Source organism: Lepisma saccharinum, chromosome 20 (genome assembly GCF_977018435.1).
Source record: "Lepisma saccharinum chromosome 20, izLepSacc3.1, whole genome shotgun sequence".
In the NCBI taxonomy this organism is placed as follows: domain Eukaryota; kingdom Metazoa; phylum Arthropoda; class Insecta; order Zygentoma; family Lepismatidae; genus Lepisma; species Lepisma saccharinum.
In genome coordinates, this window is record NC_139248.1 from 40,188,178 (window position 1) to 40,211,075 (window position 22,898).

General features: G+C 36.8%; 1 protein-coding gene across 3 annotated transcripts in view; it reads right to left on the minus strand.

Annotated features, from left to right (window-relative positions):
• Positions 1–2,490: 2,490 nt before the first annotated feature.
• The window catches only part of LOC146003584 (coagulation factor IX-like), a 96,671-nt gene continuing 76,263 nt past the window's right edge, over positions 2,491–22,898 (minus strand). For all 3 annotated transcript variants that reach the window (XR_014443835.1, XM_083141889.1, XM_083141887.1), the window contains one exon: positions 2,491–4,058. The gene's annotated coding sequence lies outside the window, so the exon portion shown is untranslated. The remainder of the gene's footprint in view (positions 4,059–22,898) is intronic.

The following is a 22,898-nucleotide window of genomic DNA, read 5'->3' on the forward strand; positions in this document are numbered from 1 at the left end:
ATTAATACACCCAAAACACTGCACTTCATCTGCTTTCTACACTGCTTAAAAAACAACTACAGGAGCTTTCGTCGTGTGTCCATGTGAATATCGTCAATAACAATGTTGTCTCCGTAAGAATATTAAATTAAAATTAATAGATCATGCAGTACTTTGCATGGATGTTACTGTTGTCTTGATGCTTGGTACATGATTGTGAACACTAGCGTAGCATGTTCCATCTGGCGTTAATGCTTTTCAATGCAATTTGAGAAAGCTATCACCTGAAGACAATGAACAACAGGGGAAGCTAGTAATTAAGATGCTTTATGGCTAAGAAGAGAATGTTCATCTGAACTAAACGTTCGTAAAATGAGTGCCACATAAAATATTATAAACAGTAAACTGTATCACTAGATATTAGCCTGTAATACATGACACAGATTGCTTCATTTTATGCCCAAGCATTTAAGAAAAGAAAATGTGACCTGAAATTGGCGGAGAGTTAGTTTAGTCATTCTTTAAGAACACAATAAAAGTTCACAAAACTGTCAAATTAATATGGCTGTTTTATTTAAAATGATGGTAAGCAAACTGTATTTTTGCCCAATATGTAGCGATTAACATAAATATTAGGCGCATCTAGAAAGTAAGTTTCCCTGGGGTCGTGCACAAAAGGAAACATTATTTCATTCAATGATTTATTGCCACAGATACAGCACTAGTCCAGTTTCTTGTCAACATAATTCCCGCCGGAATTCAGGCACTTGTCATAGCGTGGGACCAACTTCTGTATACCTGCGTCGTAGATGTCCGCTGCCTGAGCGCCGAACCACTGTGTGACAGCCGTCTGAACCTCTTCGTCGCTGTGAAAATGTTGCCCGGACAGGAACTTTTTCAGGTGGAAGAACAGGTAGTAATCACTGGGAGCGAGATCCGGGCTGTACGATGGACGATCAAACACCTCCCAACCGAACCTGTCCAGAAGGACTGCAGTGCGCCTAGCCATATGCAGCTTCGAATTGTCGTGCAGCAAGATCACCCCGTCACTGAGCTTACCGCGTCACTCATTCTGAATGGCTCGTCGCAATGTCCCCAGTGTTTCACAGTAACGGTTAGCGTTGACAATCTCACGTCTGGGCAGAAACTCGATGAGTAGAATGCCTTGTCTGTCCCAGAACACCGTGCACATCACATTTCGCGCCGACACAGTCTGTTTGAACTTCGTCCTTCATGAAGATCCACTGTGAGGCCAATGCATGGACTGCTGCTTGCTTTCTGGGGTGCTGTATGCAATCCACGTTTCATCCCCTGTGATGATCCGGTTGATAAAATCGTCACCATCCTGTTAACGCTGCATAAATGTCAGCTCCGTGCCAATTTTCCTTTGTGTTCGGGCGTCAGTTGTTTCGGCACACATCGGGCACACAATTTCCGGAACAAGAGGAGTTTGGTAACAATGTCGAGCAACAACGACCGAGAAATCTACGGGAAATGGCTGCTGAGTTCCGTGATCGTGACGCGACGATCCTCCAATATGCGCTGCTGCACCTGCTCCACAAGTTCGTCCATAACGGCCGCTGACCGCAAACTGCACTCGTCGTCTTGCACATTTTGCCGGACTTCAATAAATGTCCTGCACCAACGACGCACGTCTGGCCCATACACCTGGCACAGCTGACGATGAATTTCAATCGGCTGTATGTTTTGTGCGTTCAAGAACTTGATCACAGAACCAACCTCGAACGCGGCGGGAGATGGAATAAGAGCCGCCATGTTTCATCGCTGCCGCGACGCTACTGAGGACTTTCGGGAGGACATTCACTAGCCAGGGCATGCACAAAACCGGCATCAAAACGCTTGGCCTCCCATCTGTGGGCGAGTGGGAAACTTACTTTCTGGATGCGCCAAATAATTACTATTTCACTTACAAATTTAAAACCAAGATTCGTAAATAGTAATGATAACGAGTATATTTAATTTTTATTTATGTGATTTTCTTTGTTGAAACTAAGGTTATATTTTCGAATTTCCGAAGAAAATAATTTTGTCAAATAATCTTACAACAAGACACTCTACAAAAGCAAAATACTATTATTTAAAAATATATTACATATTACTGTGAGTTACTCGCAAGCTACTTCATAAAACTAAATATAGTACATACAAAGTATGCATGTCTAATAAAAAATGTACGTACATTTAGAGGAAAATAATAATTGAGGCAATTGTATGACAGAATTATGACAATTTTGTAAGTTGTTGGAGATGGTAGTGTTAAATTATTTGCAACCATAGCGTTATGCTTCTGTTGACGTCCCCTGAGCAGAGAAAAAGTTTTTCAAATTTGTCCCACCAACCCCAAAGGGATAAAAAAAAACATATTTTACCATAATTTGTGATACTTATAAAATACATTCAAAATCCTTTTGTTACTATATTCATGTTTTTGTGGGTTACCCTACTGTTGAACGTATACTTATTACAGTAATTTTAATGTAGTACTTGTTTACTTGTTTATATCCAGGACACGAAACGTTAATCCTCTTTTGCTCTACACAATCTCCCATTATGCTATAGTGGAAGTGATGTGATAGTAAGCACTTTATAATTCTTTAACATCTCTGGTTTGTGAATCATAGAGTACAGTAAAATTTGATAAATATCTGAAGCAAGAACATTTTAATTTCTATTAGTCACCTACAGAATACTTTCGTTTATTTTATTTAGTTGACATATATTGTATATAAACATACATTTTATATTTGTGTGGTTATGTAATTTAAATTATGTAATATTTTATGTTATAGATTATAAGCGTAGTGAGAGAATTATTTAAATATATGAAATAGTGATTTATATAATACGAGATTTTATGAATATCTTAATTAACTATATATTTATTGCGTATGAGTATGTGTATCTTGATTTACTTAGAACAGGAAGAAAATATGCCTGAGTCATATGTTCTTTGATATACACTCAAGGCGAATTTCGAAAATCAGTCAATTAAATAATAATTGACATTTCAAATGTATATTCACCCTGAAACTAGAGCATACTATTCATCAAAGTAACTCACTTGGACGCACAAAGGAAACTGAATTAAAGAGGTACTGATTGACACGTAGTCCAAATGAAAATAGGTACATATCCTAACATTACTGACAGAAACTGACAATTTTTATATTTTTATATGCAATCTGTCCAACTATACTTTTCATTAAATACTTAAATTTTATTTAAAACATTTACACTATGAAAGGCAATTTAATTAAAGAACTTGTATACTAATCCCGATAAGGTGCTTTTCTTTGATATAATAAATTTGTTCCTGATATTGTAAATCATCCTTATAGCATTATGATACAGAATAAAATACGGACGTTGAAAAATGAATTCGCTGCGTAACATTTATACTTACGTATAAAATGCAAATATAAAGGGAAGTTAACTTAATTTGTTATTGTTATTTATATTTTTAATTTTACTGGTTCCAAATGTTCATGTGCAATTGTAAAACGCTTTTATCATCATGTATAAAATGTAAATCTAGTTATCCGAAGCAGTCAGATTTGGGAACATTTTAAATGTTATTTAATGATGTATATGTTAAATGTTCAGCTTATTTATTTAGCTTTACTTTTACTTTATTCTTGAAAGATATAAAACCGAAAATGACTGTACTCTAAAGAGAAAGTTGTAGTAATCAATTACAGTTGGTTTTTTCCAAGGTCTATTGGCTTTCAAACTATGAAATTGACTTATTTCACTCTTCAACTTACTAACTTTTCCACATTCTGTTTCATATCCTCAACAAGTATTAGTAAGTATATGTTATTTTAAGATAATGGTTATTGTAAAATGTCTTTGTAAAAGTATGTGCCCATGGCTCAGTGCTCACAACTAAAGTTCACCTTGTCCATATAAAAGTGATTCAACAATGTTAATGTCAGTAACTTGAGGACAGTATAAAGCATCCTTTGTTTTTTGCAGTATCCAGTTTTTGTACCTGGAAATGTTAAGGTAGACATGGGGATAGTCTGGATCTGCTCACCCTATTCCCCACTGAATGACACCTGAAAGAAAGTTATTTTATTTGATGAATTTTTACAGTGATTTGTAGTCAAAAAAGACAATATATATTTAAATGTTATTCTACGCATACTTTGCAAGAATCACATGATAGAAAATAGTATATTTAGAAATATGTAATAAGTTAATCATTTAAACTTTTAATTTCGTAGATGGAACCAAAATGAAAGATATTCTCATTATCTATTACCAGAACAGTTATCATCAGAATCTAATTTACTACAGTGTGAGGATTGCAGTAATTGAAATCAAAATGCAACATATTGTTAGGAAAATAATAATATTTTGAAATAAATTGGGGGAATGCTTGTCGACATGTGATCATTGAATGGTACGAAAATTTCTTGTCCAAATACTGCAGACACATCAACTATATTTTGTATGCAAAATCATCCATTTGTAGTGCAACATTATCCTATTTCAAATATGGCTCTTTCGAGGCTTGAATACAATTATGTCTTACTTAATAACACCTATGTTGGCCAGTGCTAACACAGTAATATTAAAAATCTGCTGTATATGTGCATGTACGTATATTTAATAGTTTCAATTACGAATGTACCCACTGTAAAAAATATTTCTTTATGAATCATCCTCAATAATACCACGAACAGGAGATTCGAAGCTTAAAAGTTAGACGTTTTACGGTCTAATGTGAATTGAAAATGGCATAAAATTTCAGGTAAAATAATTTCTTGAATTTGAATTGGAAAACATTATGTTTTAATAGCACGTGTATGGTTTGTTATGGTGTTCGGCATATATTTCTGGATAATTCCAAAAATATCAAATTATAGAAAGTTAGTTTGAATGTAACTTCTCACATTTATTTCTCTTATTGATTGATTTGAATTTTACTTTGCTTCACTGTCACTTTCAGATAATCGCGAAGATGAGGATGAGTGATGAATGATATGATGCACCTTATGAAAGGTCACTCGCAAAGATCACCAATGGCCAGAGCGGGATTGAAACCTGGGATCTGCCGCGTGGTAGCGTGCCGTGCTAACCACTCTGGCACTGTGGTCGACTTATTTATCTGATGTTAACGTAGGACAAAATCATAGCTTCCATTACCGACTAACAATAGTTTTCATTTGCAATGATGAAAAGCAGAGGTTAAGATGTTCCAGTGCATCGAGTAAATATCAATCTGCAACATAGATTGGGCTGGCACTCCAGTCTGCGTTAAGTGTCATACCAAGAATGAAGTATAGAAACCCGTGAGTCTAAAGTAATTTTCAAATTAATATTTCGCCTGTTAGGTATAAGTAGTTTACATTATTTGCAGACGTGTGGTTTAATAATTACTCGTTCTAGAGGACAACTCGGACATTAACGCAAATAAGGAACGTTGTTGTGTTTTCGGGTCGGGTACCCTATTCTACACCCTCGATTTTTTTTTCTCTTTGAAGATTATGTGATTGACTTACCGCCCCCTACCGCTACCGCGACCCCGCCTTTATCTATAGAGTCCCTTTTAAAGGCATGTTAGAAATTGGCCGGGATCACCTGCCCCCAACATTATTTCTCACTGTTTTCCGCATTGACACATGAAGATAACAAAAATGAACGCTAAAATTAAACCTAAGAAGGTAACTTACCTCTTTTTACCAAGGCCAGGCACTAAATTGCGGGTCAAAGTTAAATTTGTAAGTCCAAAAATGAAGAAAATCCTACGTTGAAAGTCCTTGTTGTCCTTTACCACAGAATACCACCCTCCACTCCCTTTACATCATAAAAATAAGAAGTAGCAAATTTTCCCATCCCACAAGTCATTTTGAAAGAAAATAACCCTCTCCTTTACGACCTGCAGTGGCAAAAATAAATAACTAATTCCAATTTCTGAAGTCACGTAAATGAAATCCAATTTCTGAAATGTTCAATCCGCCAATATATCCCACAAATAACATGTCGCAATTGCAAATGTTCCCATTGCACAAGTCAATCATAAGAAGAAAAATAACAAAATCAGACGTGCGCCTGTGACATGAATTCATGATCCGAAATCTTCAGACTTGCGCCTGTGACATGAATCCATCATCCACCATCATAGAAGTTCTGAAAACCCTTTTTGACGTTACGCAAATAATTTTAATTTTATGAGAAACGTAAGTTTCGTAGCACATAAATCTAAAAAATTAGCTTCCGCGCTATTTGCAAACACTGTTTGTTATGAGGAACTAAATATTTTCACGAAAATATTTGAAATGTGCCTGAAATCGAGGGTGTAGAAAGGAGTACCGGAACCGGGTTTTCAATATAATGTGTTCAAATTTACAACGTTCAGTGGCTGCTGGTACTTAATGGTACTAGCTTTAATGAGAAGGGAAATTGCCTTGCTGACACATACTTCGTCCTTAAAGAAAGCATTTGAATTATCACAAACAGTACTATACTAAAGTTCAAATCACCAACCCTGAGACCTTCTGTAAACAAAACCACGTGCATGCAGAAAGCATTACAAATTCATAGAAGTAAAATGATCCACACGAAAATCCAGCGTTGTTACAGGATTCATTACGTAAGGTAAAACAACGGCCAATTTGTAGTATGGGATACGCTGCCGCAAATGACGTCTCACTTTAAACGCAATGCTATTTCCTTTGTACTTATTGCTTCACCTTTATGGTTAACTCTTTGCACCAGTAATCATTTCCCATAAATTTGGCTTCTTTCTTGCATGCGAATTGAGAATATTTTAATTGCATTTTTTTAGACAAAATCATATAACATGGTAATGTATATTTCTAAGGTATGATATAGATAGAAGTGTATTTGAAATTTGTTTGTAGATTTTATGTAAATTGTATCTTATGTAAATAAAATATATAATGGGCATAAACAGGCATATGCAATGCTGTAAGTCCAATAAATATATTGATGATGATGATCAAAAGAAGACAAAGAAAGTTCATAAATTTATTGCGGTTGGAAAAGGGTTGATGGAAACTGAGCTGTTTGTGTAATATTGTGGTAATATTAATAGTTGTTAATTTAGTGAGTACTGTTTATAAAGAGAGAATTTTGTGACTGGAATTGAGTTAAACCCATATACTTATTTAAGTTGAATTTTAAAACTACTGTAAAAGGAATTATACTCATTAATGTGATTTGCGTAAGGCAGTTCTTGTTAACGTCATGGCGGATGCCATAGGTTATATGGAACTTAATAATCAAGTAGAAATTATAACGAACTTGGTAGAAGACAATGAAATTGTTATAGAAGATAACATTATAGAAGAAACATCTAGAAAACAAGCTAAAAGAGTCAGATCTTCTGAAGATGATCAAGTTCCAGCAAAAGCGGTAAGGATGGACAGGTTAGAAATAGAGATAAAGTAAACACGTTTGGAGAAGGTCGAAGAGAAAATAATGTAGACAAGTGTAAAATGCATTATGATACACATAATGGGCCATATTTAGTAATAATGACTAGTACAAAAGGTGCAGAACAGAAATTTAACTCTATGAAAATAGGCAATGAATTGCGAAAGAAAGATATAAGGGTCAGATATATCCAACCAAGTGGTTTATATAGAGCAAAGATTTATTTTTACACCAGGAATGAAGCTAACAATTTCATGAAAAATATGCATTTTCATAAAGAAAATAATATTGATGTGTTCATTCCAGAATCCTTATTGGTGAAGGAAGGATTGATATATGGTGTACCCACTGAATTTGAAGAGGAGGATATTAAGGAAAGTATTGAAGACCCGACAGTAATATCAGTGGAAAGAATGAAAAAGAGAATTCGAAAAGATGATGGTTCATATTATTTTGTTCCTACTAAGCTAATATCAATCACGTTTAGATCTCAAGAAATGCCTAAACAGATTATAGTGCTTAGTCACATTTTTGATGTTACTCCTAAAGTTAGAAATGTGATGCAATGTAAGAAATGTTACAGGTTCGCACATTCAGCAGCCATATGCAAGGATAAAACTAAGTGTGCTAGATGTGGAAGAGAGGAACATGAAAATTGTAATGAAACTCCGAAGTGTTTAAATTGCGGAGGAGAACATGTTGCTACTGATAAGTCATGTGTAAAATGGGAAATTGAAAGAGAAATCATGAGAGTTATGGCATATGATAATTTATCCCGGCAAGATGCAAGAGAAAAAGTAATAACAGGTAATGTTCCAAGCAATTATGTTGTTCAAGGCAACTCATATGCTGGTCAAATAAAAAACCACATAAACAAAAGTCAAATAAGTGAAATTAACACAAGAAAGACTAGTGTTGTAGGAAATAGCATAACAATACAAAACAGATTTGAAGCCTTAAGTGATTGGGGTGAAAGAAAATCAGATACATACTTGGAAAATGTTTCATGGAAAAAAGTTCCTCCAGAACATCATAGAGACTATTCCAAATTTGAAAATAAATATGGAAAAAATTTCAGACTAAATTCCTATTCACAAACAAAGAATTATAAAGGAAATTCTGAAGGAGAATCAAGTAAAGGTTCTCTAAAGAAATTACAAAGTAATCAAAAACAATTAAATGGAAAGTCTACAGGAACTGTTATTAAGACAAGGAATAATGAGGAAGACGTGGATAGTACAAATAGAAGCATGCAGGAGGTGAACATTGGAATCTACAACAATGAAGAACAGAAAAAAATCGTGTACTTTCCTCACATAACATCTCAGAAGGATCTTATGTATAATTTGTTACAATTAATGGCGAAACTTATGGTGAGATTAACTAAAAATTCTGACTTATTAAGCATAAAAGAAATACTAAGAGAATGCTCACAAATAAATGGCCAGGTGCAGAAAATTATTCAGGATTTGGAAATTTTTAGAGAGACACCTTAGGGTGTGGAAGGAAAAATAATGGAAAACATTCGTGGGGGGTACACTGGAATGTAAGATCACTGAAAGCAAGAAAGCAAAATCTGGTGAAATTAATAGATGAATATAGACCTGAACTTTTATGTTTATCGGAAATCTCTGTGAACCCATCAAACATAAATTATTTTAAAGTAAATCATTATCACATAATTTATGAAAAGATTAAAGATGATAATAAAGGAGTTGCAATTATGATTCATGAAAGCATTCCATTTGAACCTATATCTTTTGATTATACATTGTCTATATACGACATATACAAAATTGAGGTCGTAGGAATTAAAATTGCTTTTATGAATCAAAAAGTTAGTATTATATCTATATATATTCCTACAGGTGCAGAGTCACAGAAATTAACGACAAATACATTATCGCAAATGTTTCAATGCATAGAAAAGCCTTTTATTATAGCAGGGGATTTCAATTGCCATCACACAATATGGGGAGATCAGGATGAAGATAAGTTGGGGAAAGTGTTAGTAGAATGTATGGATTTGTACAACTTTACTGTAACTAATGACGGCTCTGCTACGTATATAGGAAGATTAGGTACTCGGCCAACAGCTTTAGATTTAACGTTAATGTCAGATGATATATGTGGTCAATTTCAGTGGGAAACAAACAGTGATCAAAGAACCAGTGACCATTATCCATGTTTCTTTTATACTGATACTAATTCAGTGAGATCTTTCACTATTCCGCTCAGAAAATGGAAAGTTAACGAAGCTGATTGGAATAAATATTCTAAATTACTTACAATCTTATTTAAAAATACAGATTTAAATAATATTGATAAGAGTACATATGATTATTTTGTAGATTCTGTTAGTATTGTTATGGACAGATCATGTACAAGGGCAAAAGAGGAAGTTGTAAAAAAATATCCAATAGTACACTGGTGGAATGAAGATTGCCAAAATTTTAAAATACAGAGAATTGAAGCTACTAAAGTTTATAAAACAATACCAAATCAGGAAACTTGGATTAACTATAAGAAAGCAATAGCGCAGGCCAAGAAAAGTTATATCAGTGCAAAAAGAAAATCGTGGGCAAAGTATTGTGAAGACATAAATAACAAAGAGAGTATCAGTACCGTGTGGGCTAAATTTAAATCAATCCGCAAACCACATACCCCTCGATTAATACCACTCAAAAAAACCTGGAAAGATGAATTTATTATGAAGGTAACATGTAATAATAAACACGAACCTGCAGATGCCCCTGATGAAATTTTCTCTTTCAGTCCTAAAGATAGACATTCACAAGGATTATACACCAATATCATGACCGATGAAATAAGAGACATAATAATTAGAGCCAAGGACACAACTCCAGGAAAAGATGGAATAACATACTCGATGATTCAAAATTTACCGGAATGTGGTATAATATATCTTTGTAACATCTACAATTATATAATGAATTCAGGAAATGTACCGCAATCGTGGTACACTCAAATGATTTTGCCAATATTGAAACCTGGCAAAAGTCCACATAAAGGAGAATCTTATAGACCGATAGCTTTGTCTTCAGTACTGGGGAAAATTTTTGAAAAATTAATTCTAAAGAGAATAAGTTGGCATATAGAGGGACAGGAATTATTTTCAAAGCTTCAAGTTGGATTTAGGAAGGGTATGGGGTGTACAGATGCCTTGGCAATGTTATCATCAAAAATTTATGATACAATGAAAAGGAAAAGTAGTCTTATTGCTGCTTTCTTAGATATTAAAGGGGCAAATGATAATGTAAATATAAATAAATTATTAAACATTCTACAAAATCTGAAAATACCTTATATGCATCTAAAAATAATTTGGAATCTATTAAAAAAATCGTTGTTTATATTTTTACTTTAACAATAAAGTTGAGGGTCCTAGATGGATAACAAGGGGACTTCCACAGGGAAGCTCTTTAAGTCATTTACTTTTTAATATATATTTAATGGATGTTCAAAGAATATGTCCTGAGCCATTTGGATTTATACAATATGCAGATGATTTATGTATATATGAGAGTGTCAAGCAAATAGATAAAGGAGTCACCAACATGGAAGCGAAAATAATAGAGATAAAGCAATTTCTTGAGAATATGTCTATGAATATATCGTCAGAAAAATCAAAGTTGATTATATTTAGTAAAAAAGGAGCTCCGAAAAATGTGAATCAATACACAAAAAAGTTACACATTCCCATAGAAAATTCAGTGAAATATTTAGGCGTTATATTTGATAGTAAATTAACATGGAAACCTCATGTAAAAATGTTAGTGAAAAAGGCAGAAGTAATTTACAATGTATTTCGTTCTATGGCTACAACAAAATGGGGAAGTCATCCTAGTACCATGATGAATTTTTACAAAAACTATTACAAACCAACAATAGAATACGGGATTATAGTCTTTAATACAGTTTCGGAACGTGTATTTCGACCTTTGGAAGTAATGCAGAGGAAAGTTCTACGAAAGTGTCTAGGACTGATGAAGAGTACTCCCAATGTTGCTGTATACATGGAAGCATGGGAATGGAACTTAAGTTATAGGAAAAGAGAAATGTCTATTAAATATCTGTTAAAAACAATGTCAGAAGTTAATCATCCGTTTAACGACATTCTATTCGACTTGGTTGAATTATATGATACAGGCAAAATTAATAACTGCGAAGATATAGGATGGGCGCAATTATATAATGAGTACTATGAGGATCATCAAAAATTATTGAAAGTAAGGAGTAAGCCCATATATACTCTAGATTTTCCTGTTTGTGAATATAGAGATATTTATTTTCCTGAACAATATACAAAATATGATTACATGGAAAGATGGAAAGATTATTACTTTATATATGCAGACGGTTCAAAAAGTAGTCAAAATGTAGGATGTGCTGTTTATGATGTAAAGAAGAAGGAATCAATTATGATACATTTACCGGAAGATTTTTCCATTTTTACATCTGAAGCTTATGCAATTTACCAAGCACTAATTTATACATATAAATTGCAAGAAAAAAAATATATTAATATTAACGGATTCCAAAAGTGTATTATATTCAATTCAGTCCAATTATGATTTATTATTTAAATGCTCCCCATACATTATAAACTGTGTAAAAACTTTACAAAATTTAAGGAGCAGGGGAAAGATAATTCATTTAACATGGGTTAAAGCACATTGTCAAAATTTAGGAAATGATATGGCAGATTTGTATGCAAAACAAGCTAGGGTAATTCAACCTGTACTGGAGCTGAAAACCTAGTACACAGACATTCTACCGAGGGTGAAGAAAAAGTTGAAGGAAAACTGGACGGAATGGCGCAAAGGTGAATTTCAAAATGCATCCAGCTTTTATCAGAGGATAGCTAATTTCAATAGAATGAGGCCTTGGTTTACAAAAGTTCAAGGTTCACGGAATGTGATAGTATTACTAAATCGTATTAGGTCAGGACATACAACTACTAAAAGTCATTTACAAAAGATCCGGATTCTACAAAACCCAAACTGTACATGTGGCAACAAGGAAGATATACACCATATCCTATTTGAGTGTAATAGATACACACAAGAAAGAGAGACATTCCTTTTCCTCAGTGTTTGGAATCTTTGATTTGTGAACCTAACCTTACAGTTGGATATATATTGTTATCTTTTTTTAGAAAATGTGGCTTAACTATTTAATAGGAAAAAAAATTGTTCATAGTATCTTTTAATAATCATGTACTAAAAAATGTAAGTTTATGTACAGTACATATATAGATATGGGAAAAACTGCTTAGCGGTAATCCCAAGTAAAATGTAAATAAAATAAAATAAATAAGCGGTTGGAAAATTTGACAAGCATCCTAATAACGATTTTTGTTCTGCCAAATATAGTGCACTTCGTAAACTAACTTGGTGACATGGCAAGGCAAGATAAGTGTGAACATTTTGTAGGAATATGCATTTTAACTTTCAATGTGCTTAGAGATTTTTGTACATAATGATATTTTATAACATTGGTTGTTTTCTAGAAATAATCATGTGAACAGCAAGGAAGTAGTGCCACTTTCAACATGGTGAGTTCTATGCGTGCGGGAAGGTCTCCGTGTTCAGTGATACGAGGGAAAGTCCGAAAATAAGTTTCCCCCTCAGTTTTGCCAGGGAGATCGTACAGCAATGGGGGAAACCAGGCCGTGTTGGAACACAATAGACACCCATACATCAGTGGGTGAAGTACGACCGCGATCCAACAGATGACGTGAGCGTAGTACGTGTAAACGAGGGGAGGTGCCTCTCAGTCGTGGCCCGGCAGATATTGAGCATCTCATGCAGTTTGGAGCATCTCATGCGTTATTGTGACGAGGGATGAAATGTGGGTCCACCATAGGACACTCGAATCGAAGGCCGCATCAATGGAGTGGACACATCCGTCATCTCCTGTCCGGAAGAAGTTCAACACAACTCCCTCGGCAGGTAAGGTGCTTCTCACAGTTTTTTGGGACGCCCATGGTGTTTTGTTGCTGGACTTTTTTGGAACAAGGAACCATCAACGCTATACGTTACTGTCCCACCCTGTCCAAATTGAAGTAGGCTATTCGGCGTAGGAGGCCTGGCCTTCTCACATCTGGCCTGCTGTTGTTGGATGACAATGCGAAACCGCACTCTGCGAGGGCTACGCAACACCATCTTGCAACCCTTGGTTGGGAGCGCTTTACCCATCCGCCGTACAGTCCCGATCTTGCGCTGAGTGACTTCCATCTGTTTCCGGCTTTGAAGAAGGCTCTCGGAGGAAGGCGCTTTGGAAACAATGCTGATGTGACACATTTCGTGCAACACTTCTTCCGTATATGGGACACTTATTTTTTCCAAGAGGGTTTTTTGAAGCTGATCAAGCGGTATGACAAATGTATGAATGTCAGGGGTTCCTATGTGGAAAAATAAAGTAAGTATGCTATTCCTTTTCTCATATACGTATTTTGCTTTTCCTTCCCATCTCTATCCACAGTCGCCAGGGGAAACTTATTTTCGGACTCTCCCTCGTACATCGAATCAGTGACACCGTTTTGTTTACAGAAGTTCTCAGGGTTGGTGATTTACACTTTAGGTAAATTATAAATTGATGACGATAATTAAAGGTTAGGTTAAGAGCGTAAATGACACCTTTAAGGAAAAGCATGAGGCAAGAAGACCAATTTACGTTCTAAATTAGACTCTCACAGCCTCAACGATGCTGTATGTTAATAAATCAAGCACATTAGTTTCATAATCACATATTTCCAAAAACTTTCCCTCTTTCAACTGGTTGCTATCTGCACTATTAATGGAGTTGTCCTATGTTGGAGGATATTTGAAGACTAAAATTGGTAAACGCTGTAAGTGCCAAAATAATTCAAACACGTTTTCTACATTAAACTGTGAAATGTGCCATGCTTTATAATGTGGTAAACGTGAAAAGTGGCTGGTAGCCCTCTAAGCAGTTCAAAGGGTGTGTAAAGAGGTCAATGGTGCGAACGTTCTTACGGGCTGATGTGCAGAACGATGCAATTTTTGAATCACCCTGTATATCCTGGGAACTATAGCTCATCCATTAACTGAACAACAACAAAGTATTTTGAAAAATAAACAAACAAAATATCAATAATTGAATAAAGATCAAGGTACATAATCACATTCGCCTTAAAATACTGATAATATTTTCTCCACATTTTTACATCACAAAAATAATATTCTGCATAATAAAGGTCACAAAAAAATTATTGTATCTACTTCAAGCTTTGGTTATAATGTGTAACGTTTTTATATCTACATATTACAAACGCTTACATAATTGGAAAATTTCACGTAAAATATTAGTTTCATTTTCCGCTATCAGAGGTCGTTAGCCCTCGATAGCTCATTGACCAGTGCTGCCTCTTGCGGCAGACGTGGTACAAGCGCGCAGGTCGTAAAACACCTCGCCAGTGCTTCAACGACTTTGTACCGACGGGAACCAGAAGGTTAACTCCTTTCGCACAACTTAGCCAGCGAGAGACGTGCCCAGCGTGCCTTATTGACGGACGGAAGCTTCCTCGTTTTGCCATTTGTGGAATGGGCCAATATCATAGAGGACAAAGGCATGAATAGGGCAGCGGTATTGCAAGGACTTTGAGGCCAAAGTTGGTTTGGCGTAGGTACGTAAATTCTCTCTGCTGTGATAATGAACATAACATCTTTGTGCAGAAGTTCCACGTCGTATTACCTTTAATCAAGCATAAGCATTGCGCGTAAAACTTTTGTTGCACTCTGTTTTCCTCCCCACCTTTTTCCCCTTGTTGCGTGCCACCTTTTGGACGCCTTGAACGCTTAAGTGAATTAACGAAAGATAATTACACGTTAAAATTGGTGGGAACAGAACAAATTAATTCTTACTTGATATTTTGGTTCAAAAAAAAAAAAACTATTTTTTTTTGTCGCTAAAGATTCTGGTTTTTGTAAGTGATTCATAACAAGTGAACCTTTTGTGCAGCGAACGAGTATAGCAGTTATTGCCAATCTTGTGATGCGTTTCTTAGGCTGGTATTTGATGATTTGACCTGGTAGTCAAAAAGGGGCGTCGAGTTGAAGTCCTCGTCGCAAAAGCAAAATTTACGAACCTTCATTTCCCCTTTATTAATTGATTCGGGACGTTTGTTCCTTTTGCACCTTTCCACCTTTTTCCACGGTAGCATTAAGAATCAGGAGAATTGGGGGTAATATTGTTTAAATGCAAAATTGTTAATGTAAAAGTAAATCAGCGTGATGCAAAAGAAAACTTGCTTGTAGTAAACGCATGAGCTGTAGTGTATCGTTAATTGTTAAATCTTTATGTTTGAATGGGTCGAGTGAAAGATCAATGTACGAATTGAATACGTATTGTTAATGGAATGAATGGTTGAAGTCTGTTAAATTTATACACGCAGGACGTGTTTATTGGAATTTTGACGTGGACGCACGTCTCTTGTAAAATTAGTATTTGACTTAAGTCGACCTTGTTGATATTGGGCTATTTTTACGTGTTGATTGTTATTATGAAATACATGATATTAGTGCAATGCAATACGCTGTTGATGATTGAACATAGTAATTGTAATTTTTACCTTATTTGAAATCTATTGTGCCCCAGCAAAATAAAAACGCGCACGAGATACGCGTCACGCGGTGACCATAGATCTATATCAAGGTACTACTGGGTAATTTAGTATTTACGTGGGTGCAAGACAAAATAGTAAGAGTGGGATATTGTAATTGAGAGTGTGAATGAACTCAACGGAGAAGGCACAGAGTGCTATTCGTTGACGGACACTTAATTTTGTGTGTGCTTTATATACATATATATATAGGGTGTACATTTATTGCAGGGCTTTGTCTCGCGCTTCTCGTCGACTTTGCTTGTAGACTCCTGCATTCTCGTGCGAGAAGGGCGACACAAAAATAGTATTTGTGATATATAGTGTGGGTTTTCACTTTAACCTTGAAGTTGCGATCGCCGCACAGCAGCTTCCTCATAAACATCTCGCGCGATCGTGGCTTAACCCCACTATACCATTACAAAATTTGGTAGCAGAGCATGGTTCCATTTGATCCGTTGTAGCAACATTACTATTGTTATCGTACAACTTCTCAAAATTTTTCCCCCCCAATTGTTCCCCCCCCTCAACTTTGAGTCAATTGATTTTTTTTGCAATTCACCCTTTTTTTTCTTTAACATATTTACTGTTTTGCAATAATATTTTTTTTTTTGGGAAAATTGTAACTAGGTGTGGTACAAATTTGACGGCGGAGCATTTGATCTCCGGTACCCACATTTGACAGTAGAGCATTTGACATACGTGATATAATAAACAGTGGTTAATTGTGCAACACAATTCTACCTGTGCCTTTTGGGCATTTTGATTTGGGGCGTGACCACTAGCCTTGCTATAACTTGTTCTGCTGGGACTTTGAATAGTTTTTTACCATTTTCCTTTCATTTGTATTTGTACCCCCCTCACCTTCCTTTTTTTAACAATAAATCATTTCCTTTTCTTTTCTTACTCTGGTGCCCCCCCCCTTTATTCATATTTTGATAGATTGGATTGATTGGTCATATTTTTCCCTTGTACACATACATCTTTATATTGTTGTTTTGTGCTTGGGTCTTTACCTTTCCTTCGGCGAAATGACATCTGCCATACCTTTTCCATATACGCCGCCACATCTACCTCCACCATCACCCTCAACCTTGGATTTTGTACGCGGCTTGGTTTTACCCCAGCCTCCTACTCCTGTGCAAGATTTGGCGCGCGTTAGTGCCATCAATTTCCTTCTTAAGGACTTGCCAACATTGCATGGCCGAGATATACATAACTTGTTTACCTTTTTGTTTACCTTACATAAAATTATTTGTTTGGATTTGATGGAAGTCGAATCCATTTTGTTATTAGCCTTACAATATACATTGTCCCCTCTTACAGAAATTTGGCTGGAAGGCCTTCTGCAGAAACTGCCCTGGCACTTGTTCACCTTAATGATCTGGAATCGTTTAGTTCCGCATTCTGTCTTACTACCTTTTCAGATCGAGGTTCTTCATAGGGTACAACAACCGGATGAAAGTTTGTACTCCTACGTTCGGGATATCTATGATGCTAGCCAAGTATTCCCCATTGAATGGTCTGAGTCACAGTTAATTGATACCATTATTGAGGGTATCGGCTTTCCAGCTCGTTCGCTACTCTTGGGACGCTCTCGTCCCCAAACCATTCGGGATTTATTTCTTTTGGCGCAAAATATATGGCAGCCCGAATTAAAATGGAATTCTCAGCGCAGTCCGGAGACACGGGGTATACAACATCACGTCCCGGTGCAGCCGTTGTTGACAGATAGTTCCTTTGCTCGTGGTGATCTGCCCACTGAACCGGTTTCTGCTTATTCATGTATGCCCGCGGTAGAAATTTCACCGCAGGTTGAACGAAAGACACATGATCAAGATGACGATGGTGCTCCTGGTCGGGACATTTCTCCTACTTTGCTTCATACGGAATATCCGTTTTTGTTTGAGGGCCATCCGACGCCCACAATTCGAGTTCTCATAAATCAACAACCTGTATTTGCATTACTCGATACAGCCGCATCGGTGTCCTTAATTTCTTTTTCTTTTTTGAATACACTTAAAGATCTCCCCCCTCTTCTTACTGATCACTCTATAGAATTGCGCGATGTGACTAATCATCCATTTTCCTTATCGGCCTATAGTCATTTGACTTTACGTCTTGATCGTCTATCTTGGAAGTGGCGCTTTTGGGTATCAGAAACCCTTCCTTTTCCGTTAATATTGGGTACTGATTTCTTGATGCACACAGGAGCTATCCTTTCTTTTGAAAAGAAGCTTTTGTCTTTCCCTTTTCATATTGATGGCATTCAAATGGCTTTTTCTTTATCACCCCCAGTAAATGTTCTTGATGTATCTCTCCCTTCACCGAATGTATCTTCAGAAGTTAATTATCAATCAGATAACGATTTACAGTTTCCTGTATCCTCACATAGTTCAACTTTACAATCCTTGTTGTGTCAGTTTCAGGATGTCGTAACAGACAAGGTGGGTTCTTGTACTTTAGATCCCGTTTCGATACCTGTGGTGTCGGACATTCCCTTTCGATCCAAACCGTTTCAACTAAATCCTGTCCAAACTGAAATTTTGAGAAAACAGATTGAGGATTTACAGGCACAACAAATTATAGAGCCGTGCCGGTCATCTTACTCTAGCCCTGCCTTCCTTGTACCAAAGAAGAACGGTACCCACCGTTTGGTATGTTCTTATAAAAATCTTAATCGCCTCATAGCCTATGATCAATTTCCACAACCACGTATTGATCTTTTGTTTCAGCATTTACAATCGGCAGCAGTATTTTCTTGCCTGGATCTATGCCAATCGTTCCATCAAATACGATTGGATGATAAAAGTAAAGACTTAACGGCTTTTGTTACGTCGTTTGGACAATATAGATACACTCGTGTTCCATTTGGTATCAACTTGGGGACTCAAATCCTATCAAGGGCACTGGATGAAATCCTGGGAAAATTTAAATACAAGTTTCTTATGACATATGCCGATGATTTGCTGATATATTCACCCGATATGCCGTCCCATTTTCAACATATAAAAGAGGTTCTTCTAGCCTTGCGGCAAGCTGGTCTTACCATAAATCCTCAAAAATCTACTTGGATGGCTTCTGAGATAAAATATTTGGGCTATATCATTCGCAAAGGTCAGATGCTTATGGATCCTGATCGGGTATCCGCTATACAGGATATTCCCCCTCCTAAGAGCCAGAAAGGTGTTTCTCAAGTCATGGGGTTACTTTCATATTTTTCCCGTTTTATACCTCAATTTGCGGAGCGCACATGTTTTCTTACAGATAAACGTAAGAAGGATCTTCCCTTTGTTTGGACTTCGGAAGATCAGATCCGGTTTGACAACCTTAAAGCCGCCTTTATTGAACATACGGTACTAGCATTACCTGATTTCACTCAGGAGTTTGTTTTGCAAACGGATGCTTCAAGTTTGGCCCTTGGCGCTACCTTAAATCAGAGAGAAAAAGATGGATCCTTACGCCCCATAGCCTTTGCGTCAAGGAAACGCACCAATCTTGAGCGTAAGCAATCCATATATGAAGCAGAGTGCAGCGCCATCGTCTTTGGTTTTAAGAAATTTGAAACTTATTTAACGTCTAAGCATTTCACTCTGCAAACGGATAATCAGGCCTTGTCCTGGTTACTCAAACATCCAGAACAATTTGGCAAGTTCGGACGTTGGTTGTTATACCTTTCGCGTTTTTCTTATGATGTGGAACATATTTCGTCAGCTAAAAACCCGGTAGCGGATTGCCTTTCTCGCATGCATTCTCCGGAAGATTTTGCGGTGTCTTCGCTGCCTTTTACCAGCTTGGCCTGCGCTGCCCCGAAGTTTAATATAATTCCCTTCAATAAGTCAGACATTTCAGCCCTCCAAGTCCAGGATCCTGCTCTATCTCCCATCATTGCTCAATTGAAGGACAATTTACAGGTTAAACATTACCGCCTGTACCAAGACCTTTTGATTTGGCAGCCACCTCGTGCAACCTCTTCCTTGGTTGTGCTTCCCAAGGTCCTGCAACATTTAATTTGTCGCTATTACCATGATACTCCTGTAGGTGGTGCCCATTTAGGCGTTAATAAAACAATAAAGAAAATTGCATCGCTCTTTTGGTGGCCAAATTATCTTTCGGATATCCGTCTGTACGTGCGCTCTTGCGACATTTGCCAGAGGGCTAAAATAGCTGTACGCAAGCCTCCGGGCCTTCTTTCTTCAGAGGTTATTCGCCATCCCTGGAGACGTCTATATATTGACCTAGTCGGTCCTTTGGTTCGCTCGACTAAAGGTAATGTGTACATTTTGGTTGTGGTGGATGCCTTTTCAAAGTGGGTCTCATTGTATCCGCTTCGATCAGCCACGTCCCATCATATTATTGATAAGCTACGAACCTTATTTTTGTCCTTTGGTGCTCCTTGTGAGTTGGTATCTGACAACGCCTCCTACTTCCGTTCACACTTATTTAATAATTTCTTGTTTGAATCCAATATTAGACATATATATACTAGCGCATACTATCCAAATCCCTCTCTGGCAGAGAGATTTATTAGAAACCTTAAGGCTTCCTTGATTTGCTACCATTCCCAAGATCATACTAAATGGGATGTTCATTTAGGTAGCATTGCCTTTGCATTTAATACTGCACAACATGACAGTACTCATACTACTCCCTCTAAACTCATTTTTGGTCGTGAAATAGATGGACCCATGAATTTTTTTTGGGAATTGCAAATGGATAATGAACTGGCTGCTCCTCCTTCACCGGAACGAGCTCATCGTTGGGGTGAGGCGTACCAACATTTGTTAAAATCTTGGCATTCTCGCCAACGTAGATATGACCCATCTAGATCCCAGGTTTCATATAAGCCAGGTGATATGGTACTTTATCGTACCTTCCCTCATAGCAATGCTTTACAACGCATTTCTTCAAAACTTCAAGAGCGTTGGTCGGGTCCAGCCCAGGTTTACAAAATGCTGAGTCCTGTGACGGCCTTGTTGGTTGATCCCGACACTCAGCAGATAGTTAGAAAGGCTCATGTGTCACACATTAAACCATATATTATACGTGACTTGGAGGTTGTTCCCCAAATAGAGGATTTGGCGACTTCGGACATAGCTCAGCAACTTCAATCCTCTCCAGCTACATGTTAATGACTCTTATGCTTAATTATGCTCATTCTATCTTTCTTGTAAGTGTTACTGGATATAAGTGTATCTATATATATATATGTGTATATCCTTTTGTCAGTAATATTGCTGACCTATATATATCTCTAAGTGTCTTGTATAACCTTTGATATTGAATTAAGACTGTTAATATTATGTTGTGTGTATTCTATGTATGAGAGAAAGTCATGCTCTCTTGAATGAAATTTGTTTACTTTGCTATGACCCATGGTAACTCCTAATTCTCCGTACGTTTGTAATAATGCTATCTCCTTGTTCCTTCCAGTAGTAACCTTCTCCTCATCTTTCCTATTTCTTCCTTCTTCTTTCATTCTTTATCTCGATTTTGATTGCGTTCCCTTTTTCTTTCTATGTTTTTGCTCTACGAGGATGCGTGTGCTACCTGAAACTATTAATGGAACCGCCAACCTTCTCCATCGTCAGGGTTACGAGTTTTTTTTTCTTCCATCTTCAAGTGTACGGATTACCTTGGTTACAGCAAAAAGAGGCAATGTGTGCTGGTTACTCCACAACCTTGTCATGAAGAGTGTTACATCTAGGTGTTTGACCGGGAGGCAAACACGATGTATGGTGCCTTCTGTCGTCCACAATATGCTTATATGCTTCATTATGAACCCTTGAGTGACTATTTTCAAAATTGGTAACCTAAAAGTTTTAGGCGTGTGAAGTTTGAGTGTGGATCAATTCAGTGGGATTAGATCATTCCTGAAAGAACTTGGTATTAATGATACTAATTTTTATATGTTGTTCAGCTTATTTAGTGTATATGTGTTTCTTTTGGATTTTGGGGAGTGTTTTTTTTTTTTGGGAGTCAGGGGAAATTTGTAACGTTTTTATATCTACATATTACAAACGCTTACATAATTGGAAAATTTCACGTAAAATATTAGTTTCATTTTCCGCTATCAGAGGTCGTTAGCCCTCGATAGCTCATTGACCAGTGCTGCCTCTTGCGGCAGACGTGGTACAAGCGCGCAGGTCGTAAAACACCTCGCCAGTGCTTCAACGACTTTGTACCGACGGGAACCAGAAGGTTAACTCCTTTCGCACAACTTAGCCAGCGAGAGACGTGCCCAGCGTGCCTTATTGACGGACGGAAGCTTCCTCGTTTTGCCATTTGTGGAATGGGCCAATATCATAGAGGACAAAGGCATGAATAGGGCAGCGGTATTGCAAGGACTTTGAGGCCAAAGTTGGTTTGGCGTAGGTACGTAAATTCTCTCTGCTGTGATAATGAACATAACATCTTTGTGCAGAAGTTCCACGTCGTATTACCTTTAATCAAGCATAAGCATTGCGCGTAAAACTTTTGTTGCACTCTGTTTTCCTCCCCACCTTTTTCCCCTTGTTGCGTGCCACCTTTTGGACGCCTTGAACGCTTAAGTGAATTAACGAAAGATAATTACACGTTAAAATTGGTGGGAACAGAACAAATTAATTCTTACTTGATATTTTGGTTCAAAAAAAAAAAAACTATTTTTTTTTGTCGCTAAAGATTCTGGTTTTTGTAAGTGATTCATAACAAGTGAACCTTTTGTGCAGCGAACGAGTATAGCAGTTATTGCCAATCTTGTGATGCGTTTCTTAGGCTGGTATTTGATGATTTGACCTGGTAGTCAAAAAGGGGCGTCGAGTTGAAGTCCTCGTCGCAAAAGCAAAATTTACGAACCTTCATTTCC